We start from the raw sequence: 27,215 nt of genomic DNA on the forward strand, positions 1-27,215 counted from the left end.
CCAGGCCCTGGTTGCAACATGAGGCAATTTGATAAAATCAAGATGTCAGGTTGACCACATTGAATAGTTACTTTTTTTGGGCAGTGATGTGATAAATGCTTTGATTGGTATTAAGATTGAATGTTAAGATCTTTTTAATTTACTGTAGAATCCAAGTAAATCTTTCTTTGTAACTATAAAATAGAAATATGTTCATATAGACTTCCTACCGATACATGATTTTGCTTTTGTTTTAGGCTAAATGTGTAATTCAGGATGGTTAAATCCCTGGGTAAAACTGAGTTGTCAGTGGTAAAGATTAGATTTAATGGATTCTGTTTGGAAACTTCTAGACAATAACTAATTTACAAGTTACAATTCTGTTTTCTTATCTGCATATTTTATTGTCTCTTTGCAGTACAGAATATTTAAACACAGACATAACTTTCCACAAATAAATCACACAAAACTATTTGGAGAGGAAGGGAAAGGAAAGGGGTAAGTAGGGAATATTTTACAAGTTCATATATACAGTATATAATTTAATAAATAATGTAAAGCAAAGAAAAACCTGGACAGGCATTATGCATGGTAAAGTCTTATTTATTTTCTATTTTGTTCTTATCCATGGATTTGCCGTACAAGCTGAAAAAATCAGCAAGAGAATTGTCTAGAGAAACATCTATGCTTAAATGGATAAAAACCCTACAAATTGAAATGTTTGCTGAGATCTTCCTGAATATCATTATGCAATTTGTTGTTAGCAGTTTGACCTCTGTTGGACGTGCACAGAGTAAAGTATGTAAAGACTCTTATACATTAGCCATTATTCTCCAATAACATCGTAAGATTTAGATGTCAATGTTAAAACAATTGTTATGTTATTAATGAATCCCTATGATTAGTATAATAGCAAAATCTAATCTTCGGATATTATAGACTCCATTTCCCTCTGTGTGACTCATGTACGTTTTCACCTAGCATGACAAAGAAAGGAGATGATATTCAAGTCACACAATCTCATCAGTTTAGAAAGGGCGACATTTGTGGTCTTTTGTGAAAACAATCATTACACAATAGTGTTACCATGTGCCGTTATATGGATATTTAATGCCATTAATGAAATTTAATTAACATCTAATTAAACAGAATGACTACAGCAGGAGGGACATAAAATAGAATTATAATACAAAGGCTTAAAATAATATTTTCAAGATGGCTTCTTGCATTACTAAATTTCATACTGAATCATCTATCTAGGGATAATTATCATAAAAATCCCTAGAATGCATTATTTGAGTAGTTTTCTAGATAAACTATATAAAGGTCATATTTCACTGTCTGGCTAGATGTTCAGTAATTTTTTTTATATTTAACCCCTCAAGGACCCAGCTCATTTTCACCTTCAGGACCAGAGCGTTTTTTGCAAATCTGACCACTGTCACTTTAAGCATTAATAACTTTGGGATGCTTTTACTTATGAATTTGATTCCGAGATTATTTTTTCATGACATATTCTACTTTAACATAGTGGAAAATTTTTGCCGATACTTGCATAATTTTTTGGTGAAAAATTTGAAAATTTCATGAAAAATTTGAAAATTTCATGAAAAATTTGAAAATTTTGCATTTTTCTAACTTTGAAGCTCTCTGCTTGTAAGGAAAATAGACATTCCAAATAAATTATATATTGATTCACATATACAATATGTCTACTTTATGTTTACATAATAAAGTTAATATGTTTTTACTTTTGGAAGACATCAGAGGGCTTCGAAGTTCAGCAGGAATGTTGAAATTTTTCACAAAATTTTCAAAGTCGGAATTTTTCAGGGACCAGTTCAGTTTTGAAGTGGATTTGAAGGGCCTTCATATTATAAATATATAAATGACCCCATTATAAAAACTGCACCCCTCAAAGTATTCAAAGTATTTAAAATTACATTCAGTAAGTGTGTTAACCCTTTAGATGTTTCACAGGAATAGCAGTAAAATGAAAGAAAATTCTAAATCTTCATTTTTTACACTTGCATGTTCTAGTAGACCCATTTTCATTTTTATTAGGGAGGTGGGTATGTGTATATGTAGTGTTTTTTACTTTTTATTATGTGCTAGTGTAATGTAGCTTAGTGTTTTTAGGGTACATTCACACAGGCGGGGGTTCACAGAAAGTTTTCCGCTGGGAGTTTGAGCTGCAGTGGAAAATTTGCTGCATCTCAAACTTGTAGTGAAAAACTCACTGTAAACCCTTGCCCGTTTGAATGCTCCCTGTACAGTCACTTGGGGGAGGGGCAAACCTCCAGCTTCAAAAACTACAACTCCCAGCATGCCCTTTGGCTTTCCGTGAATGCTGGGGGTTGTAGTTATGCAACAGCTGGAGGCACACTGGTTCCAAAACACTGAGAGTTTGTTACTTAACTCACTGTTTCGCAACCAGTGTGCTTTCAGCTGTTGCAAAACTACAACACTCAGCATCTACTGACAGCCAAAGGGCATGCTGAGCATTGTAGTTTTGCAACAGCTTGATGCACACTACTGCAGCTCCCAGCATGCCTTTGGCTGTGCATGCATGGTGGGAGTTGTAGTTTGTAATTTTTCATAACTACAACTCCCAGCATGCCCAGACAGCCAAATGGCATGCTGGGAGTTGAAATTATGCCTCCAGCTGTTGCAAAACTACAACTCCCAGCATGCCATTTGGCTGTGCATGCTGGGAGTTGTTGCTAGGCAACAGCAGGAGGCAAACAGCGCTTACCTCCTGCTGTTAGATCCCTCTGCCGAAGACTGACGGGACCGCCACCGCTGGGGACCACGCCACCGCCGCTTGGGACTGCTGCTACACTGGACCCCGGGTAAGCCTCACCACTCCCCCCCCACTGGCGATCACCCCTCCCTCCACCGCCGATGCCCCACCGATGCTGCCCAGCAGGACAGGGGATAGGTCGGCCGGTCCGGACGACTAATCAGATTGATTGTGAGGTAGCATCGATGCCACCTCACTCCTGCTGGGCAAGGATTGGTGCTGACTCGGACTGCACCAATCACCCTTTTCTCCGGATTACTGAGTCACTGGTGACCCAATTGACCTGGAATCGCTGCAAATCGACGATCTGAATGATTTCTGCAGGCATCCCGGTACAGGTACGCCCTTGGTCCTTAAGTATCAGGGCATCAGGGAGTACCAGTACGCCCATAGTCCTTAAGGGGTTAAAAATTATACTTATACATGTTATTCACTAGCTCATACACATTCTTTACTTGTCTTTTTATATGTCTATTTCTCTGTTCTGCTGCTCACTTATTCTGACACCCACTGCTCCGGAAGGGGAATGTCCATCTCACTGAGTCTGCCGTGCTGAGGCTCTTCATTCCAATCACTGCAGGCTGCTCTGTAACCTCCTCCTCTCTGTTTTCAGACAGGAGTGTGATAGGACAGGAGTGAACACAGAGGAGTGCTAGTCCCACCCTCACTTACTGGACTTTGTACCTGCCTGTGCTTCATCTGGGACAAAGATGATGCTGCAGCTAGACAGGGTTATGTTCTAGATGGTATAGAGATCCCTAGTGGTCTTTTTTTAAGCCATGATTTCTTTAAAAAAGAAATGCATTTTTATGAAGTATATTAGAAAGGTTAAAGTTCTGCCAAAATGTAAAACATGTAAAAAGTTTTTGCTTCTGACTGTGCCAATTTAATAAAAAAATATATATATTTAAAAAATACCAGCTAGAATACACCAATCAAGAGACCCCTTGCTAGTAACTGAGATAGCTTACCTAGTGATAATGCACAAAGATAGCTAAGCGGCGAGTGGCATCGAACAGATCCTTCAAAGAATCGGGACCTGAGCAGTGATAGGGCCTCCTGGATTTGGACGGTCCCAAAATCCTGCAGGAATAAGTATCAAAATAATAATAGAATCAGTACTCATGTGGGCAATAGGAAGAGGCCCAGAATCAAGAAATACCGCCGCTCACCTAATTATATTGTAAGTAGAAGGCCAAGTGGTAGATGGCATAGACCAGGACCGTCCCAATGCCAGACCCTATACAGGGAGTCAATGTCCCATCAGGGCATGCTGTAAATATAAAAACTAAGTAAGGACTGCCCTAAGGTAATGGAGATAACTAAATAAATGCAGTTTTAAGTGCCATAATAATGCAGAAGTTACAGACCTGATGTTCCGTGTAAGCCATGAGGACACAGTCTAATAAATAGAAGTGTCCCGTGACTTATATGTGCAGGGACGGCGTTAAGACGCGTCACTTCCGGTACTATGGAACACAACCTGCGTTCCCCAGTAATGTCACGTCCTGTCTCGGATCGCCGCACAGCAAAGGCGCAGCGGCCTCAGTACAGAGGGATGTGACGTGGATTGCTGACAAATCATGTGATGTAAAGTCACATGATAAGAAGAAGTGCAACAATGGTTGATCTAAATATAAATGGAACACATTCCACAGTGAATTGAACTCATAATTGCCCATTGATGAAAAATGAAATAAAATAAGCCGAGGGACGATTCTATTTACTAGACTGCGTCCTCGTGGCTTACACAGAACATCAGGTCTGTATCTTCTGCATTAATATGGCACTTATAACTGCATTTATTTAGTTATCTCCCTTACATTAGGGCAGTCCTTACTTAGTTTTTATATTTACAGCATGCCCTGATGGGACATTGACTCCCTGTATAGGGTCTGGCAATGGGACGGTCCTGGTCTATGCCATCTAACACTTGGCCTTCTACTTACAATATAATTAGGTGAGCGGCAGTATTTCTTGATTCTGGGCCTCTGCTTATCGCCCACATCAGTACTGATTCAATTATTATTTTGGTACTTATCCTTGCAGGATTTTGGGACCCTCCAAATCCAGGAGGCACTATCACTGCTCAGGTCCCAATTTCTGTTCGATGCCACGCCTCTATCCCTTATCCAACCAAAATAAGGGTGAGCAGTAACTTTCTATACTTTTTATGTTGGATTAATGTGACTTTTCCAACTTTAAATTATATATATATATATATATATATATATATATATATATATATATATATATATATACCCTTTTTTTCTCTACAGTGTGACTGTACTCTATTATGTATTAGTGAAGCTCATCTACAACTATAAGCCTGATTTAATGGTCAAATACTTATCCATATACTTTAACTATGTAGAGAATGTTATAATTGGATAACATTGTACTGCTTAAAAATAGTGCTTCACTTTCTTTCTTATGCATGTGACATACATCTGACCTTGACTGACACAGACTCCTTTTCATCTCTTGTTTTGAGACACCTATCTACTTGTTCTATTTGTGTATTTTTCTACCATGATGCAACATAATATTTGAAACAGTATTATTTTTACTGTACACTATATCTATTTTTATCTATTACACAGTGATTTCCTCTTATCCCTGATGAGCCTTTGTGATGCTAGGGGTGAAACGCGTTGGCAAGAGAGGTTATACACTTATGTTGCATTGAATTGTACTGTATTTGTGTTATTCATCCCTTTCCCCAGTCCACACCTAGAAAATAGGAGAATCTTTGTATTAGGGACTTTAGGTTAGGGTTTCACCTGTACCCCTTATCCCTTTCCTTACTTTTTTTGTTAACTTTGTGTACCACACCCGTTGTTATTTAATGATTTAAGTAAAAGTTAAGTTTTATCTTAGCCTCATTGGTGTATTCTAGTTGGTATTTTTTTTTTTATATATATATATCCTCACCAAGGGTAGATTAACTTTGTGGGTCCTGGTTAGCCTTATCGTTTCTCAGAAGTGGGTGGATATTTTGAGTGCCCATTTAATATATTTTTAGTAATTATTTTTAGAATATATGATATATTATATTATGTACATTTAGGCTAAAGGGATTATCTCATGACAATAATCTATTTTCAGATTGAAGCTGGCCACTATAAGTTGTTTATTCAGAAACTCTCAGATATCGGGTGAAAAGTAATATAACTTATTAGCAATGCAAATTGATGGGCCCAGTCTGCCAAAGCAATGGACACTTTTTGTAAGCAGATATCTATTCTTGCTCATTAAGAGAGATTCTAAGTTCTAAGTGAGAGAGCATTCTCTATTACGTCCATTAATCCTTTGTAAACACGTCATAACATGTAGACACGTCATAGCGAGAAGTTAGTTAACACTCCGTCATGGGTATAACTGTCACAGAGCATTAACATGCTGAGAAGTGGGAGCAACTGCTGCAACTCTCAGGGGCCAGGCTTTGATCCTTACAGTTAAAGAAGTACTCCACTGGCCATTTTATGTGTGCTTCGGGGGTCAGCCACGCCCCTCGGGATGTCATGAACATGCCCCTCAATGTAAGTCTATGGGAGGGCCATCATGCCCCCTCCCATAGAGTTGCATTGAGGGGCGTGGCCATGATGTTGCACGGGGCGTGGCAACTTTCGCAGTGTGAAAACAGCGTTCGGAAAATTTAGTTCCAAATGCTGGCCAGTGGAGTACTCCTTTAAACCTGTTGATGTGGTGCTCAGTGAGACCTGGTGAATCAGAGGGGCTATTGCTGGAAAAGGAAATTTTCCATCCATGAACTGGGAGGCTGCTTTACATTGATGTGGAGGACTCATGCATCCTCACCACACTTCATATAGCCATAAATGCTGCAGCAAAAATGTTAGTACTGAGTATTTTGCTATTCAGAAATGTTTTTCTCGAATCTCTTTTTTAACAATTCCAGTTTCCAAGACTTTTACAGTGTCTAAGGGAACCGCAAAATGTTGCATCCACTTGTATCTTGTTCACAGCTATTGCACTATATATCATGCCCAGGCTAAATGCAGCTGTGAATGTAAAAACCAAGGCCATACAGTAGTAATTTAGGTGAGCTGGCCCGTCACTTGCTTGTTTTACAGTGCTAGTGGTGATTGAGCACATGAAAAAGTAATTCCTTGCTTAGACGCGCTGAGCTTTCTACACTCTCTCCATATTAAACAGCTGCCCCTTATAGATGTTCATTTCTTCATCCTCTATCAATTGTCTCCAATCAATAGCTCCAAGTGAAGCTTTTCTTCCCATTCTTGTTTAAATTTTTATAAGTTGTAATCCACATGGAAATAAAGGAATACTACTGAAAAAAATTTACCATTTTTTGATATACAATATTGAGCACTGATCGATAGACTTAATTAAAAAAATATATTGGTGATTCTGTATGTTAGAAATGTTAGAATTCTTTATGCAAAATGTTAATTTTTTAATGCTTCAGTGCTATAGAGTTAGTAAGAGATTAGAAACAAAATTGTTTGGCTTTGTACATTAGCAATGTGTTCAGGTTTCACTGCCATGGTCTGATAATTCCCTTGGGGGACCCATCTTTCAACCCTTTAGTGCAGCTTTTAGACTCCGTAGCAGTTTTTTAAAGTAGCATGCTCTGGGTTTGGTGGGTGATTTTCTTTCAAGAAATCATTACTTTTTTTAGGTAAGAGAAACATGCCAGAAAAAAACATATGTGCCTGTACATGAACTTTTTCCTTGCAGATTTTCCCTCTATTTTTCAATAGAAATCCTTGAGTAACTTAAAAAAAATGCAGTGAAGCAAATGAAAAAGGCCTATACACACACATTTATTTATTTTTTAACTCCACAAAAACTGCTTCATGGGGGAGAAAAATGAGGGGATAGTATACATTTTATGTTACTGTGAAGTTGGTTAGAAATAAAGCAATGTTTGTCTTTGTTTCAGTATTTATATACTATATGAGGATTATTAAGGGGTAAAATTATTTAATAGATTTTTACATTAAATCTTTTTGTCAAATACTTTATTCAATTACTTTTATTTATATGTTTACTTTAGCCTCTCTATGAGATCTTTCGATCTTTTGATCAAACATATAATACCCTGCAGTATTCTTGCAGTGCAGTGTATTATTGCCTGCCATAGGCAGGACCTAATAGGCAGATACATTTGGCCATTACATGGGCCTTTTTTAGGACCCTTACTGCCTTGCCAACAGCTTTGGCACCCCTTGATCACGTTGGTGTTGACCTTGGCATCTAAGTAATTTTTTTAACCCCCCAAAAATTTATCAGAATTACCAGCCATTTTTTTAATTGGAGAAAGTGAGAAAAAAGCACTGGAAATGGAGCAGCACCATTTCCAGTACCTTTTTCTCACCTTCTCCATTGCCCAATATGGGTTCCTGCAGATCATACCAGTCCAGGTATTGGCAGCTTGCAGCTCTGCCATGCTTGCCAACCCCAGGATTGTTTGATATTCAAACAGTCCAAGAGGATTAATAGGTGAGAGTCCTACCATCTCAGGGTGCTTCCTGGGTTATCCTCTATCACACGGTGCAGTCCTTTCTCTTTTTTCACCCATTTTTTTCCTCATTTTTTAAAATTAGATTTAACTATTGAAAATGTTTTTTCGGCTGTAGGTTTAGTGATAATAAAAGTGTTTAGTTCGGAATAATAATGCCTCTTGTCACAGAACAAGCAATATCAATGCTTTCCTTCAAGACATATAAGCTAAATAGAATGGCAGCAAATAGTCGGGATATCAATCAAATAGAAAAGTTATTATGTCAATGTTAAAAGTTTATCCATGACTGGCTTCATACCGCAAAGCCTATCTGTTAGCACTTCTTGAAAATGCTGGAACCAGCTTGATATTGAATATTATTAATTTATCTTTAGCAAGTACATGCCTGACAAAAAGTATGGCCTTCATGAAAGCCCAAAAAGCACCAACAAATGACTAACTGAGATATTTTTTTATTTTTTCCTTAGTCTGTGTGCCAAAATTTGTTCACCAAACTTTATCCAAAACGCCTTTAAATATAAATTTTCTTTTAGTATATGGTGTGCCATAAAATATCATAAATGTTTTGTCCACACAATAAATATGTATATTCATTCATATATGATTCATATATCCAAAACTAAAAATAGGTGGGAACACCCACTTTTTTGAGATGTGGCCCAAAAAATATGAATCAGTTAAGCACATAACAATAATAAATATGTCTGTCATAACAAAATGTGCAGTTACCACCAAATATTTGCCTGAAGACCAATGGTAAATTTCCTTTATTGTTTTTGTCATATCTGTGATTTATATATCTAGTTCAAAGTAAGAAATTGGTGTGACCATCCTCCAAGTTAAGCGATTCTGTATTTTTTTTTTTAACCAGGGGTTTTAAAACTGTCAAATGCAAAGTCTAAAATATGGTTTTAATCTGTGCAGTGCTACCAAACAGATAGGCCTTCTATATCAAGGTCCAGAAAAAGTCCTTTAACATAGTCAGTCCGATAATATAATGTTAACTTTGTGTCTCACCCTGGTTCCCAGCAATTTATGATATTTAACTTTAGCAAAACGTAATAAATTTCTGTAGTTGTGCAGTTTAATGTGAAGATTAAGTTTAAAGCTCAGCTGAAGGATAAGTCATTAGATTTCAGCCGGAGTAGAGCAGTGACCGGATGCTAAGAATTTGAGAATTGAAAATCATTCTGGGAATCAGAATTTAATTTAGTATGTTCTTGTACAGAAGGAAACTGTGAACTGCTTAACACATGGAGACACAACCTCCGCCTTGCAGAACTGCCATCCTTTAAGAGAACCTGACTCATTTGAGATAGGGTTATCAAATATATCAACTTTGTTTTAGCTTCTATTCCTTCTTAGACAAAGGCAAACCTTACGTTTTGTTTTCTTTTAAAGGATTATTGTTAAATAATTGCTACTAATGTGTACTATACAAGTATATATTTACACTGATTTTTTTTTTGAGATTATTTCTTGGAAATCTGTCTATGGTGTTTAGAGCTGGGACTTCCAGAACTTTTAGAGAATATACAAAATAATGGAGAATTACAGTATAATCATGCATTTCAGTGCAGTGCACAATGCTTTTTAATGGTTCCCTATCGTGACGTCAGGCTCTGCCCCCTTGTGATGTCACGCCCCACCCCCTCAATGCAAGCCTATGGGAGGGGGCGTGATGGACACCATGCCCCCTCCCATATACTAGCATTGAGACGGTGGGGTGTGACGTCATGAGGGGGCAGAGCCATGACATCATGATATTCCGGCCCCTGTATTGTGAGCAATTTTCGCTCTGTGAGGTTGATGACAAGTGGGTTCTGCAGGGAGATCTCGGGGGTCCCCAGCAGCGGGACCCCCGCAATCAGACATTTATCCCCTATCCTTTGGAAGAGGGATAAGATGTCTAAGGCTGGAGTACCCCTGAAGCATCTAGGTCTGTGCTCAGAATTCACGGGGCCCCACAGAAAAACTCAGATTGGTCGCAACACTTGAAAATGGGGGAGGGAAGAAGAAGTTAAAGAAGAAAAATGTGCTAAGCAAAGAAATTTGGATTCCATTCCCAGTCATAGAGTTGAATGATATAATTTGGTCACCACTAGTGGGAGTCCACTGCATATGTTTTCTACAGTTTTTTGAACTCATAAAGAGCTGTATAAATCTATATGCAGTAAGTTCCCCCTGGTGTCACCTGCGTGTAACCATCATTTTATCATAAAAGGATATATTGTACCACAGACCCTATAGTAGAGATAGGTGTGTACTGTAAATGGGCTAAAGAGACATTATCACAAAAATCCTGTATTTCTATTTCTTTGGTGTGATTGTTAGAGAGTTTTATGTTAGATATGTTCCCCACTATGTGACTAAAGTTTTTTTTTCCAGCAACTACAGCTACCTTGAATATCATCTATATATCTTAGCAAAATGGCTCTTGATTAATATTGATGAAGAGCTCTGCCTCTTTGCAAACAGTGTACAGCAGTTAAATAGTAGAGTATTTTACCTGATATATACTGTACTTTACCTTGAATCTTTACATATAAACTGGTTTCAGTCAACTTCCCACTAAAATGCTTAGCTAGAAGCGCTAGGAAAGGGTGCAGATGCCAATGAAGAGTTATATAAAAAAAGATGCTCCAGAAATCTATAAAAATGATTCTATTGTCCATTAAAAGCAGGGTTGTACATACACTCAATCAAAAATATAGCAGCTTGACACATTTCTGAGGAGTCATCCTTAGTCATAAGTGAACAGTGTTTAACATGTAAACAGTGTTCAACAGTCTCCAAAATAATTATTGTGTAGGTTTTTCCACCTAGAAAATAGATATTTTACAGGATGCTAAACAATGTTCAGATATATCTTATATATTGTCCTGTACTCTTTCAAGCACCATATTCTCCTTGAAAACCAGGGAATTTAGGAGAGATTGTCCCTAATTTGGCATTGGATGGGACATTTGGTGGAGTTCATATAAAACATCTGGTTAAATAATAGATTATTGTACAACTTGGAACTTGTTTTATGACCCCAGAAATGATTAAAAATAGTTATAGCTGAATGGACATTTTAAATTGCGGGATGTAAATTTATTTTTTCTCTAGATAGTCTCGTGGAAATATTTTTGTTTTCTTTAATTAATAAGTGATTTTTTTTTTTTATAAAGTCTATTAACTATTAGGAAATTCCATTTTGCAAAAGAAGTAAAAGGGAGGAAATATCCAAAGTAAATGCTAAGTATGAAGTGTTATGCTGTGAAATCAACTTTGCCACCTCGCTTGAACGACATGCCAGCTTGTGAGGTTACAGCAGGTTGCCTTGACTTCCTTGACTTTACATCCTGTGAGTGATTCTGCAGGGAGCCTGCTGTAAATCCAACTTAAAGAATTTCTGCAACATTGTCCATGGTTTTTACTTTTTTTCATAACTTAGCATCACGTGCAATGAGTCAGGGTGAGTAGGGCAGGAGACATGAGATAGAGGGTGCTAGGGAAAAGGGCTCCTGGGCTTCCCAGCTGTGGTAGAAGACTTAGAAATAGAAATCAGTGGGTGGAACTCCAATTCTAAGCACACAACTTACACCACTTCTGTCTTGTAATCTAATTAGAAAAATGTTAACCTGTCATCGGGCTTTTCTCACCTGCCTGTGATAAGTTCACAACGGAATAATGCAGGACTCCGGAAAGAAACAGCAAGTGATAAATGAATATCTTTGTCTGGAGCTGCAATTATTCATGGGAAGAATAACCTTAAGATTAATGTATATACTGCAGGAAAATGAGAAGGCAGGGCCTCTTGAGACGAAGGTAGACTCACAATAATGGCACATTTAGTAGGTTAAATATAGGATATTAGTTATGTTGATGTCTTATGTACCTCATAGGCTACGCAATTCTCTGCAGGATCTCCAACTGTAACTGAAACATAGCATTAAGTGGAAACAAACCAGCAGAATAGATACTTAGCTTACCTAATAAAGAGTTTCTATGGCTGCATTCTATCATTTATAAAAATGTGAGCGCTGCATGAGAATTACTGAAGCTGTAGTGCCTGAAGTCGAAGTCTATTGTCAGATGGGGAGTTTCAGATTATAAGATAAAATCAGTCCAAATTTTAAATCAATATGCTTTTGAATATTAAAGAAACACATACACTTGTCAGAGGTTATCAACAACATGCCTAGTCCCTGGTTGGACTTGATGGACGTATGTCTTTTTCTAATTAGATTACAAGACAGAAGTGGTGTAAGTTGTGTGCTTAGAATTGGAGTTCCACCCACTGATTTCTATTTCTAAGTCTTCTACCACAGCTGGGAAGCCCAGGAGCCCTTTTCCCTAGCACCCTCTATCTCATGTCTCCTGCCCTACTCACCCTGACTCATTGCACGTGATGCTAAGTTATGAAAAAAAGTTGATGTAACATTTTGGTGCAAAATAGTCTTAAACTGACCATATCTTTTTACATAAACTGTGTTAACCTAATAGCAGGAGTGCTTGCAAGCAATTTTTTTTATTTTATCTGGGGGTATTTATTTTTATATATTCCCTTAGGAATGGTTAAAAAAAAAAAAGTTATGACTATCCTGATTCCCTAAAGTTGCTGCACCGATGCTTTCAGTCCCTTGTCATTGCTACTAGTGTTGGGCGCGAATATTCGCATTTCAAATTTTTATCGCGAATATCACAAATTTGCAAATATTGCGAATATATTCGATGTATATTCGAAATTAAAAATTTTCCCTTAATTCCGCAAATGAGCATTTTCGCAAATGCGCATATTCGCATATTCCTTCTTTTCACTTGTGGGCCAATTAGAATGATGCAAATACACTTGTCAGAGGTTATCAACAACATGCCTAGTCCCTGGTTGGACTTGATGGACGTATGTCTTTTTTCAACCATACTAACTATGTAACCAATAGTAAAGTTGCCCACCCCCTCACTGTTTTCTTCCTCGAATACGCGAATATGCGAATATAACGACTATGCGAAATTCGCGAATATAGGATGAATATTCGTCTATATATTCGTGAAATATCGCAAATTCTAATATGGGCAATGCCGCTCATCACTAATTGCTTCTTCCTGGTTGGTGGTGACTCCTTGTACCTGCAGGAACTGGCCTGCCTATACTTGAGGAATGTGATTATTACAGCCTAAGGGCATGTGTTTTTGCCTAAAAAAAAACACTCTCTGCTTGAAAACCACCTACCATGTATTTTAATGGGAACCTTGTGTTTTTTTCTTGCTTTTTTTTTGGCCGCTTGAAAAAGAAGTGGTATGTAAATTTTTTGTTTTTTTGGCCTTTAAGTAGCATGGTTTTCTCTCATTGAAATCAAAAGATGGAATCAGCCATTGAACAAGCATTTTCTCCTTCTCTGGCCAATTGCTGATCCTTTTGCATCTGCCAATGATTAAGAAAGAGCACAAATGCCCATTCAGTTGATAATCAGCCTGTGTAATAGGGCATTCACCTAAATCTCTTATGTCAATTATTTTCTTCAATACATCAAAAGTATCCATTATACCAGACCAGAGACACTACATAAGGTGTGCCCTGGCGAGTTGCAACTAACATAATTCTTAAGTGCAATTCTCTAATCTATGTGCAGGCCTGAGGAGTGTGGGAAGTTTGGTGGAAAGATCCCACCCATTGTGACTAGATTGTGACACGTGAGGACCAAAAGTCTACACACCTTTATCTGACACACTCCCCCTGGGCTACTGCAGATTCATGCACATCAGATTTGTTTACTGAAACATTTTAGATGGTAAGTCAGTGCCATTTGCTTGAATGTGGTCACTTTTGTGCACTCACCATTCAGGTAATTGGGACAGTTGTGTCTAACAGTAATCGAGTACAAGCACCATTAAAATATATTGCCTATATTCATAGAGGGAATGAATGGGCGGCACTCACTTGTAAAATCCAACATGCTTTTATATCTTGTGGAGCAGCGGGTTATCCACTGCTCCACAAGAAATAAAAGTGTGGTGGCGGGATAGTGATGGTGTCTAGGGTGCTGCGGTAATAGTGTAGGGTCTGGTGGTATTAACCCTTGAATGTCGTGACGCCAGGGTGAAGTTTCCTCAATAGTAATGTTCCTACCGCCAACCGTCCCACAAACGGCAGAGAGAAATAACGGAATGTCCACAGCAGATTTTATGAAGTAAACTGAAGAAACTTTACTTGCAGATTTTATGCAACGGTATTGAACATAACAGTCTTTTCAAGAGTGAACCGGGATACAGGTTCCTCACAGGTTTGCTGAAACTTGAAAGCAATGAGCTTTTGATGCTAGCCACTTTGCTACTATTTTGGAATATTTGAGCTGATAGTAGTCACACAGGATTTAGTAGTTTGAGCTTTGAGTAACTCCCGTTTTGTGGCTGCAGGTTCTTAGGCTGTGGGCCTAGCTTGAATTGATGATGCTGATGAGATGATTAGATGTGCTTGGCTTGATAATCCGGGACTAAGAGAGAGAATTTAGTGGCTACAGCCCTTTATATAATAAGGGGCTGGACTAAGCTCATTGGTCAGCAATCCTGTAAGTTATGAACCCAGTGAACTCTGGGTACATCACAAGACCTCCAAAGGTCCTTAAGCATTTTATACATTACAACGGTGTATCACGTGACCACTAAGGTCCTATCCATATATTTCCTATGCATTAAATTAATATGTACATTAAATAACACAATTATATGAGGCGACTAGGGGTAAACCCTGCAGGAGAGCCCTATAGACATGAAGGGACTCTAGATGAGGGGACTTTAGACAAGGGACAGGACAAGGTCCTGTACCGGGACACCACAAAAGCGTGTTACATTTTACAAGCAAGTGCCACCCATTCATTCCCTCTATGATTATGGACTATTGGATTACTCATTAGGCTGTGCACCACTACACGCTGGGAGTGAAAGGAGTCTGAACATTAGGATACCTGTGTATATGATCCACAGCGCAAGGTTGGGTATAATAGTAGCAGTGCCACCGTACAATCTCAAGCATCATTAAAATATATTGGTGGAGATTTATCCAACTGTCTTCTAGTAAGATTCTCTTTGTTGCCCATAGCAACCATCGCTCAGCTTTCGCAACTCAGATTGCTCTATTAAAATGAAAGCTGAGTTCTGATTGGTTTCTATGGGCAATAAATAGAACTTTACTATATGACAGAGCGATAAATCTTTTTTAGCTCCAACAGTTCATTTAAGTTCAGTCAAAAAAAGAGCAGTTAAAGTGCTCCATGTGACAGGGCTAGCTGAGATAGCGGTATTCCTTCTGGACATACGCTTCACATCATTGCTTTGCATATTTTCTAGCATTAAAAAAAATCCAACTCATTGCCTGCTTTTCCTGTGACAGTCAGCCACAATACTTGTGCCCTGGAAAGTCTTTTTAATCAGATCACTCACAAACCAACACAAAGATGCCAACATTCATACTTCTGCTTCTGTTTTTAATCCTATGTTCAGATGGAGGATTTTCTGACAGACTCAGGCTCTGCTACAGTGAAGAACTAAATACCTTTCCGGCTATGGTTTATGTTTTATGGGTTAATTGACAAATAACCATTATGATCTTATTGGTGATGTGATATATGCTTAAAAAGATAACATAAAATAAACACATGTTCCTCTGGTGTGCCCATGGTACCCCACACTATGTGATTCACAACCCCAAAATCCTTTTAGGATTACTTCTTGCAGATGTGCTTTCATGGTGGCTGTTAACCCCAAGTCACTAAGCAAAAAGCATAAAAATGGTGGCCTCCTGAATCTTTTCTGATAAATGATGTTGGTGGAGAAAAGGGTTGGAAATGGTGGATTTTTACTTCTCATTTATATTGTCCTCCGAGAGATAAGCCAGCGAAAGAGCTGTCTGGCTACAGCCTAACCCTCCTACCCCAAAGAGAACTTATGAATATTTGGTAAAGTTCATGTACATGGGAAGGTCACGGGAGATACATGTCTACCACATGACAGCTGGTGGTTATTGAAAGTGCACCTTTAAGCAATACGTGTACCAAGAGCACATCAATAATCGGCAGCATAGGTGTTTTCCAAGGGTTGATGAAAATAACAAAAACTAGAACCACTCAATACATTCACAACTAGTATTCATTTCATTTATGCTGCTTTGCAGCTGGGTAGGCAGGGCAGCTGCCTCCTTGCAGTCTTTGAAATCGAAGGGTTTTGGGCAGAGCACCTGCCATTCACTGGCCACCCATGATAGGCACTCCATCCAATCTTAAACTTTTTGGATGACCGATTCTAAGATTCTTAAAGAATTAACATATCAGCGTTAGTATCCTGCATTATTCACTATCAAGGCATCTGATGTTTTCAGGCACATAGAGTAATCACTGGAGATTAAAATTGAAGGTAGCATAATGTAGAGTTTACCAGTACTTGCTTTAATTATATATATATATATATATATATATATATATATATATATATATATATATATTTAATTTATAGCATTGTTTGGCCGCAGATATGTCAAGAACATAGTTTAGCAGTTTATTTGATGTGCTTCTCTATGCATACAAAATGACTCTGGCAGCGGCATTACAAAATCATGCTGCTGAAAGGAGAGTATCGTCTTGTTTTATGCCTACTCCCTCTGGAACCATAAATGAATATTATGACTGTGTGCTTTGGAGAAGTAGAGCCAGTGACTATATAAAAGTAGAACACACACAATCCACAACACATGGGAGATGTTCTAAAAAGCAAACCTGAAAATGCTTTAAAATCCTCAGCATGTTTAAGATACAATTAAACTGGCAGTTTAAATAGATGCAAGATTTACAGTGCTGGGATGGGATGTGTTAGCAAATGTTTTACCCATACCACCAAAATGACTACTTATGAGATATAACATATGGAATAAAAGGTTTCCATTGTCTCAAAAAAAAAGAAGTGTGTTCTAGGAAGCCCAAGATTGAGTGGCCCTTTCTCCTCTATGAGGATGAGAATAGAGAAGATAATGTGATCCACATGTCCACATTTGTATGGTAATATACATAAAGATCTAAATCACTCTTTTATAGAGTTTATAAATGTTAGAACCTCAGCCTGATAAAATCCAGGGCTCAAAACCCCTTTAGAAAAAAAAAAAAAAAACTACCCCTATAACATAACCTTTATTTTCATGAATAAAAAACAGTGACTGTGAACAAGGTTAAAATCAGTGTTGCTCCTCTTGTAGTATAATGAATATCTAACCACAATATGACAGCTTTATATAGGAACAAAAAAGGGACATATACCGGTGCACCCTGTGCCTTTATCTTGTGTTTACAAGAGTATGTAAGTGTGCAAAGAAACTACTCACCTTGTTGTCTTGCCCTCCGAGCACCACACCTAAATGGTCTGGCGAGGCGGGTGTGGATAGCAGCAGCAGCAGCCCGTGTCCGTCCGTACCCTGGAATCCTGGGACGGTCGTAGAACTGGAGAGGATCACAACCTGCGGCGGTGGGGGGAGAAAAGGACACTTCTTTGGCGCTTGCAGGATGTGGTTCCATAGTAAATATTTCAGACTTCAGAGTAGTGGAGATAAAATAGCGTTTTTTATTTATACAAATTGGGGTGTGTTACATTATGTGGTCTGACAACACACGCTGGCCGTGAGCGCATGGTCCCGTTACCTGCTGCTGCTGGTGGGGCAGGGACTCGTATAACGGGACGAGCCCGCATGCGAGCCCCAGTCCGTCACTCACCTGGTGCTTCTCTTGCCCCCGCCTCTACCTCTCTGCTTTCAGAGATTTAAAGGGCCATTGTGCTCATTAGTGTAATTCACCAGTGGCTCATTGATAAATTCCTCCACCCTCCTCACTTCCCTGCCGGATCTTTGTTGCTTTGAGCCTGAGAGAAAGCATTCCTGTTAGGCTAGGTTCAGACTACGAAATTTCCGCCGAAATTTTCGCTTTGAAATTTACGGCAGAAATTCTGTTTACTATAATGCATAGTGTAGAGAATGGTTATCTGTTCACAAATTCACACTTCGGAATTTGTGAAGCAGAAAATCCGGATGAAAAATTTGCTAGAAAATTTCCGCCTGAAGAAAGGGGTTGCTCTTTCTTCAGGCGAAAATCCTAGTGGAACACATAGCAGTCTATAGGAGACTGCAGTGTCCGCGCGGTCCTGGCGCCGACTAATTCAGTCGGCGCAGGCAGAACTCGGAATCTCCGGGCGGAAATTTTCTGCCCGGAGATTCCGTAGTCTGAACCTAGCCTTATTGCCTTGCTGTGTATCCGATCCTTTGCTCCGTGACCTTACCTTGCTCCTTAGAACAAGTGGAAAAGACAGAATCAAGCAGCAACTCACCGGTTGATGTAAATGGAAATTCTTTATTCTCAGTTCATCAGACAAACATGTCTAAAATCAGGAGGAGGCAGAGGCTCAAAAACTCCAAGCAGTGAATACAGGTAATGTAGTTTCACGCAACTCGTGTGCTTCAACCAGAGAGTTGCCGCTTGATTCTGTCTTTTCCACTTGTTCTACGGATTCTTTCCACTTACAAGCTGAGCACCACCAGGAGACCTGCAGCTGTTGCCAGGATTGCACGCTTTGATCCGGGGGACTAAGGTAGTGCCGATTTTCTTCTTTTTTCTATTATGCTTACCTTGCTCCTTGCCGTCTGCCTACTGAACATTTGCTACGTTCCTGGCTACGCTACTGTGCCGCCTGCACTAACTTTCTGCTATCCTAACTATGAGTTGTCTTATCCCTCTTGTGCCTTGCATCTCCTCAGCCACCTGTGTGGTCGAGTGGTGGCAGGGCTGGTGCCGCCTGCCGCAGCAAGTCCATCCCGCTTTGCAGCCAGCTCTGGTGAGAACCTTAGACTCCGCTCCCTGGTATGGTCCGATTCATCTGCCACACAGGTCCAGCGGATCCACATCCACCGGGGTTCCTGTCTTCTGAAACGTGAGTGTTGCAGGGTGACAACACATTTCAAGGGGACAGCACCTCTCTTCCTCAGGAACCTGAGGAAGAGGGGTGCTGTCCCCTCGAAATGCGTTATCACCCCAATTTGTATAAATAAAAAACGCTATTTTATCTCCACTACTCTGAAGTCTGAAATCTTTACTACGGAACCACATCCAGCAAGCGCCAGAGAAGTGTCCTTTTCTCCCCACACCGCCCCAGGTTGTGGTCCTCTCCAGTGTGGATATATAGTATATATAGTATTGGTTGGGATTTGCAGAACATCAACACTAAGCGTCACACAATACTGATATTAAAAAAATTATTCATATGCCTCCTCTGCATGTTTCACTAACTAATCAACATCACCAGGAAGAAAATGAGGCAGAGACATGTGCTTATGCCCCAGTGGAGGTATATATTGTCTCTACAATATAGAATCATCAGCGTGCTTCAGATAATCCTCCTATCACTTCTGGTGACACTGGTTACTCCTATCATCCTATATCATCCCAACATAACATCCAAATGATAACTTCAGCTCCAATTATAGTTAAAGGACTCCATCGATCAGCTTGTTCACTCCCATGTCTTAGGTCACTCCATTACAACCGAGCTACACTGTGAATGTCTTCAGCTTGACAGACCATTACTATTAAATGAGAAAGGAAGACAATGGCCCTCATTTACTAAGAAAATCGGGTTGTAAGTCTATGTTGCTTTCTTACCCGACTGCTTTTTTCCCCTGGTATTTATTATTATGTCGCATCCTGTTTGTCGCACCTGGGTTTTGTTGGTTTTGGTTTCCAACTCCTCTGAGCTGTCGGGAAAAAATCCACACCAATACAACAAATTCGGGTTGGAAACCTTAATAAATATGTGGGAAAGCTCAGAAATGTCGGGTAACGCCCCTTTTTCTGGTTTGGGAGAATCCACATCGGGTCTGTCGGGAAAAAATGTCACATCATGTCGCAGACTGGCGCACAATGTCTGCGACATGGCGCAGACAAAGATGCGACAAAAAAACCCGACAAAAGAGGTCGGGTTTAGAATAGTAAATGAGGGCCAATGGGTAATGTTTACTAAAGCAGTGGTACCTGTAAACAGTGCAAATGGCCAATGAAGACAGATGATCTGCTCCACATAAAGTATACAAATTTTGACAGGTGCACATGCCATTTGCGCTGCCTGGGCCAAAAAAATGTTTGTTGGGCAAAGTGAGTGTGGTTTGTATGGCAAATCTTTTGAAAATCAAACACAATTGCACAAATCCCAGACAGCCCAACTGTATGTAGAGAGCTGCCACTGAGGTGTCACTGAGCTGTCCCCACCTGCTTGACTACTCAATTTAGAATGAACAGACATTTACATGAATAAAATACAAATAATACTGAATTGATCTCCACATCCTACTCTATAACATGTCTACAGATTGCACTGGATTTTCAATGCATCAGGTTCCCTTTAAGTAAGTTGACAATTGACACTTCATTTCTATGTAACTCTGCTGTTGAAGCTGGTACGATGTATGTGTAGTGTTTAGCAATGCAACACATAATGATACAGATAAGAATAATGCTGGGGAATTGAGATCATGTAATCTCTCTATGCTTGATACCTGTTGGAGAAGGCTTTCCTATAAGTCCTGGATGTGCATGAGATGAGCTCCTATAAGATGAACATTCTGTTTGCAATGCGTGATGCTATCACTAATATATACAAAAAAAAATCTTGATCTTTACTAATAACAGGTTCAGATGGCAAGAAAGCTATTTCTGGGTGATTTCTGTAATACTAATAGGTTTAACTTTGTGTAGATGGTTTCATAAGTGTACATAGCTCTGGTGCAGTATTCTCTATCTCTCTGCAGGCACTCATACATGCTTTCTTGTACATGCTTTTTATGCTTGTGAAGGAGACTAAGCTATATCACTTAAAGGGGTACTCTGGCCCTAAGACATCTTATCCCTTATCCAAAGGATAGGGGATAAGATGTCTGATCGCAGGGTCCCGCTGCTGGGGACCCCCACTATCTCATATGCAACACCCACCTCTGGGAGCTGCACGCAGCACTGCAGCCTCGGAGTCTGTCGGGTCACGACTATGGGGTCAGAGTATTGTGTTGTCACGACTCCGCCCCCATGTGATGTCATGCCCCCTCCCATGGACTTGCATTGCAGGGGCGGGACGTGACATCACACGGGGACTGCGTCATGACGTCACAATACTTCGGCCCCGTAGTCGTAACCCAGCAGACTCTGAGGCTGCAGCTTCGTGCAGCTCCCAGAGGTGGGTGCTGCATGCGAGATAGCGAGGGTCCGCATTGGCAGGACCCCCACGATCAGACATCTTATCCCCTATCCTTTGGATGGAGGATAAGATGTCTTAGGGCCAGAGTACCCCTTTAATTCATGGAACACTTACCCAATGCATACAGTAGCCCTCCAACACGTAAACCATCCATGTGCTGAGTGGCATCTTAGAGTAAACAGCTTGAAAACACATTGAGATCTTGGTATCTTCTTGTGTGGTTTTATGTATTCCATTGTAATTCATTCAAAGGGTTTCCCTTTGTTCTTTTTGCTCAAGTCTCTTGAGCCCTTTCTCATCTTTAGAACATTCTGTCCCTCTGTGTTAATTATCAATGATGTATCTGGGTTTTGCACATGACTGTCAGATGAGCCGCAGTTCTTCCTTTAATTTTCTTCAAGCACGCTGAGAGTTGTACTCACGGCATAAAACAAAGGTGAAGACTGTGAAATTATTTTTATGATACCTTTGCTTTGACAGCCACCATATACCTTAAATAAATCTTCTAGTGCTTTCACAGCAATTTGTTCCCCTTGTACGATATTTTTTTTACTTTGTATTAAACTGGGTTATGTCATTGTCAGGAAGATGAAAATGTATGAATCACATTTTGCCAATTGAAATTCCTGAGATATATGTTATTATACATTTGTTGCTGAGAAACCTGATCGGTGTAGGGTATGAGCAGCAGAAATGAGCTTTGAGGTAGCTTAGCCAGATGTCGTACGGCCTGTCAGATATTATATTGGTTGTTATGACAGCGTTCATTTTGAAATTTGCTGTTTTCATGCATAATCGCACATATAGTATCGCTCCCTTCTCATCACTTAAAGGAGATGTTATCGCCGAAAGTGTCTCCAATTTGCCTCTTGTTTTAAGATAGTCTTGAATACTATAGGCAGTCTTTTTCTCTAAGACATCTGTTATGAGAGCAGCTTAGTATTCTGACGTGACAATGCTGATAACAACATCCTAAAAAGCCATAAAATACGCCAGTGTAATATATCTGTCCACAGCACACAGAAAGTGCAACAAAAGGGCTAAAAATGTGTCAGCGGCAAAAATCATGTTAGTGAATGGAATGGAAAATTGTCTAAGCCATGATATATGATCATTCATGAATTGAAATATATCTGTGCATATATGGGCAATATTTCAGAAATGCATGGAGGCATGGGATGATATGTCTTTATATATCTGCATCATGAACATGCTTCTGTGAAAAATAGAAATCTCCACTGACATGAAAAATGTCGATGTAAAATATCTAGGAATTACAGTTCAGCATTGGGTGGCTGGAAGAACAACTCCAGCATTTTTCTCGTATACATGTTTCTAGAACTCAACCAAATAGCCACATGATAAAATGAAAACATCTGCTATATGGTTTTAAGTAAATCAGGATTTGTTTTAAAGAAAAGAGAGCCCTATAGCTATAAATATATTTTGTGATTCTCTTTACCTACCCACCAAGATTAAAAGCGGAGGCGACAGATGCTTTACGGGAAGTCAGCTATAGGGGGTGCAACATTTTCAATTTCATTGGAGCCCTGGTGCCTAAGGAGGCCCCAAAGCGCATCTGCCTGATAAAAATCCAGTATTTTAACTGGCACATAGAGCCCTGTTGCAAATTTTGCATTGGGGCCCAGAAGCAACAAGTTAAGCCTCAGCAGGAATAGGTTAGTTCTAAGACATTGAAATGGCGATCAAGCAACTTTAGAGCAGTATCCCAGGCCCAGAGGGCCTTACATCTGTATATTATGCTAAACTTCATCCACATCTTATTACCCTACATTAAAATATTCTGTAGCTCGCTATTGGAAGACATGCAAATGTAACCTGAATTTATAGGGCACACATTAACATTACCATATCAAAAATAAATAGAGGCTACTGAGAACTATAACCCAATCTCCCTTCTTAACCTTGATCATCACATCTTTCTTTTTTATGTATGAACAGATACTCCCCTGCGTTAGCTAACAGAGATTAGGTAGGATTTAGCCCAACATGCCAAAGATAAATAGCATTACATGCAAATTTGACAATACATGCAAAACTGGCCCATGATAATCCCAGCCTTGGATATAGAACATGTTTTGACACAGTGCCAAAGTTCTTATTTTTGAATGAGTTTGGCGTCTCTTCCTCCCCGATTATAGCTCAGCTGTTATGTGACTAACCCACCGAGTATATGAAACTCACAGCCTTCTAGTAACTCCCTATCCATATAGCCAAGATTACAGGGCAAGGCTGCTAGTGGCTACAAAGCAATCAGGAAACTGCTGAGTAGAGAGCCCGCACCCTGTGATGGCAACGAGGAGCTTCACCAATTTTTATCTTGGTCGTGCAAGCTGCATGTTGCCTCATAATCCTACAATTCGCTTCCATAGTAATACCACCATACACTGCATGGTATTTTGATTTAAAACTGTTAAAGGTCTCTGGGTGGCACAGGTGAAGTGCTTGTTGTTGATATAACTGACTGGTTAGAATAGTGAATTGGATCATGTACTTATAGTCTTATCTGTTATTGTACCTGTTAGTATAGGGTAGTAAAGGGGGTTGTCTTTATTGAGGATCTTGCATATACATGTTAAAACACTCTGACGCGCTTCTACGACTAAGCGTGAAAGCGTGAAACGCGTCAGAGTGTTTTAACGTATATATGCAAGATCCTCAATAAAGATATACCCTGTTGGATTTCACCTGGATGCCGGACGCTTCTTTCTTCGTTGGAACTGTCTTGTTTGTGAAACCGGAGGCACTTGCCCAGATTATCATTCATTTAAACTTATTCTATGTGTATATAAAATATAGATTTTACAGGAGATATGTGTTACGCCGAGCGCTCCAGGTTCTCACTCCTCCCCGGAGCGCTCGCAGCGTTCTCCTGTTCGCAGCGCCCCGGTCAGACCCACTGACCGGGAGCGCTGCGATAATGTCCCTAGCCAGGATGCGATTCGCGATGCGGAACGCGCCCGCACGCGGTTCGCATCCCGGCCCGCTTACCAGACTCGCTCCCCGTCTGTTCTGTCCCGGCGCGTGCGGCCCCGCTCCCTAGGGCGCGCGCGTGCCGGCTCTCTGCTATTTAAAGGACCAGTGCGCCACTGATTGGCGCCTGGTTCTAATTAGTGTGTTCACCTGTGCACTTCCCTATATAACCTCACTTCCCCTTTCCTTCCTTGCCGGATCTTGTTGCCATTGTGCCAGTGAAAGCGTTCCTTGTGTATCCCAAGCCAGTGTTCCAGACCTCTTGCCTTTGCCCCTGACTACGATCCTTGCTGCCTGCCCAGACCTTCTGCTACGTCCGACCTTGCTCTTGCCTAATCCCTTGTACCGCGCCTATCTCAGCAGTCAGAGAGGTTAAGCCGTTGCCGGTGGATACGACCTGGTTGCTACCGCCGCTGCAAGACCATCCCGCTTTGCGGCGGGCTCTGGTGAATACCAGTAGAAACTTAGAACCGGTCCGCCGACACGGTCCACGCCAATCCCTCGCTGACACAGAGGATCCACCTCCAGCCTGCCGAACCCTGACAATATGTTATGGAAGTGCAACTCCTTCATGAAGCATCTTTCAGCACTTAGAGCTCTTACCTGGCTCTTGTGTTATGTAGACATCCTACATTTAAAGAGTTACCTCTCATGATCTTGTTAAATGTTATAATCCTCCCAGTTCACTGCCCCCATCATGATAAACCACCCCCTGCCTTTATTTTTATTATTTTTTTAGTTTTCTACCTTGATATTGCTCTGTATTTTATGCTCACTCTCAGTCAGATTCACAGACAGGGAAAGGGTGTTACCCAGCAGGCGTGACATCATCTGAAGTCATATAGGGGAGAACTTCCTCCCTCACTCTGCTACACACAGCCCAGAGCAGTTCAGTGTGTGAGATGAGATATAATTGGCTAAGGCTGTGCACACCCCCCTCAGCATTTCCTGATTTTGGACTTCTTCCAGGCCAGCAGGAGTCCAAAGTCTGTGCAAGAGATAGGATGGCATGTGCTCTGGACAAGTAGGGAGACACCTAGTGGCAGCTGTTTTAAAAATAAATAAAACATAGAACACCTCTTTTTTTTTTTTTAAACAAAGTACATTAGAAAGATTTTTTTTATTTACCATAAAAACTCCAATAGCAAAATTTTTTTTAATGAGTGCCCATTTTATTCTTAAAACACTACCCACAGGAGAAACTGGGAGTGGCACTACTGAATAACGAAAATCGATAGACTAATACCCTTGAAACATTTTTTGGTCAAGTACAGGCAGTCCAACTAAAAACACAACTGATGGTGCTCACATGTGAACAAAGTTCAATAATAAATCGCAATAAACAGTAAAAAATTTAGCAAAAACATGGGCACTCACCAATAAAATGTAGGGACGTTTTCTGTTTCCCTGTCCACAAGCAATATTTAATATATATGAATAAAAGCTACATTTTAATGGGGGAGTGCTCCTGTTTTTCTTACATTTTTTTACTGTTTACATTTAATTGTATGTGCATTTTTCTTCTGACTTTTTTTGTACAGTTTATATTACCAGCTTGCAGTGGGTGCTATTTATATTTCATAGTTCACTTGTGGTCTGGATTATTTATAGTGATCTTCCTGGCCCTGGCTGAATGTCAAAAGTACTTGTGACTGAATTCATCTGCTGAAATACATGCACACTTTCCTTAGGGTCGCCTAACCCTTTTATTTGATTTGTAGCGGAGACCACATGTATAATGCATATCCTAACATTCAATTAGTCTTTACTAGCAATTTTCTCCCCCTTATATCTGAACTGATTCCAGGCTATGATATGACTGTTAATCAGGACTACAAACATACGGGTCTAAATTTGCATAATGATAATTTCATATACCATCCCTCTGAATAAAAATAATAGATTTTATTGTAGGCTCAAGGTAAGCTACGAAAGATCTGACATCTCTCTTTTTCATGACAATAATGCCCAAACACAGAAAAAAAATAAAATAATAATTAATAATAATTAATAATAATACTGATTACTGATAATTAACCCCTTTATGACCCATGAAATGTATACACGTCATGAGTGAATGCACAGTGCCATACCTCATGAAGGGTATGAATGTCATGGTGATCTTGTGCATACTGCCCAGAGGTCAGCTGTCACACACAGCCAGGCCCCTGCTGCGCTGCCGGGACTAAGTAGTAAGCTGAATTCCCGGTAGTTTAACCCTTACATCTGCAGTTGATAGTGACCATGAAATGTAAAGAGTCTGACAGAGAGAGCTCAATTCTTGTCAATTATTGAAGCACAAAATATTCATTGTCAGGACCTTTCATTGACATCAATGGAGCTTTGATTCCAGGCAGAATGTCCACATGGAAATTTTACTAAGAATCTGATCCAGATTACTTGTGTGCCATGTTTTTTGCATGAATAAGTAGAAGAAATTCAGTGAGGAAACTGAAGGGGCTTAATTTAAATGTATTAACATGTTTTTAGTCCCCATAGGTAACTTTTACATGTAATCTTTCAAATGCATTCAGTAGCACAACGTTGATCAGTGTTATTGGCACTCCATTACTACAGGCTGCTGAGGCTGCCTGCACTAATGTGTTAATCACATGGAAAAGCAGGGACCCTTCGCCCCTCCTCTGAGCTGATCAGAACCCTGTGATTTTGCCAAAGAAG

At 39.9% G+C, this 27,215-nt stretch overlaps 1 protein-coding gene across 5 annotated transcripts in view; it reads left to right on the forward strand.

Annotated features, from left to right (window-relative positions):
• Positions 1-27,215, forward strand: part of GRIN2D (glutamate ionotropic receptor NMDA type subunit 2D) — an 855,799-nt gene that overhangs the window by 133,392 nt on the left and 695,192 nt on the right. For 3 of the 5 annotated variants that reach the window (XM_056544763.1, XM_056544762.1, XM_056544765.1), the window contains one exon: positions 398-477. The exons of the other annotated variants lie outside the window; for them this stretch is intronic. The gene's annotated coding sequence lies outside the window, so the exon portion shown is untranslated. The remainder of the gene's footprint in view (positions 1-397; positions 478-27,215) is intronic. 5 annotated transcript variants of the gene reach the window in all.

This window comes from Hyla sarda, chromosome 10, assembly GCF_029499605.1.
Source record: "Hyla sarda isolate aHylSar1 chromosome 10, aHylSar1.hap1, whole genome shotgun sequence".
In the NCBI taxonomy this organism is placed as follows: Eukaryota; Metazoa; Chordata; class Amphibia; order Anura; family Hylidae; genus Hyla; species Hyla sarda.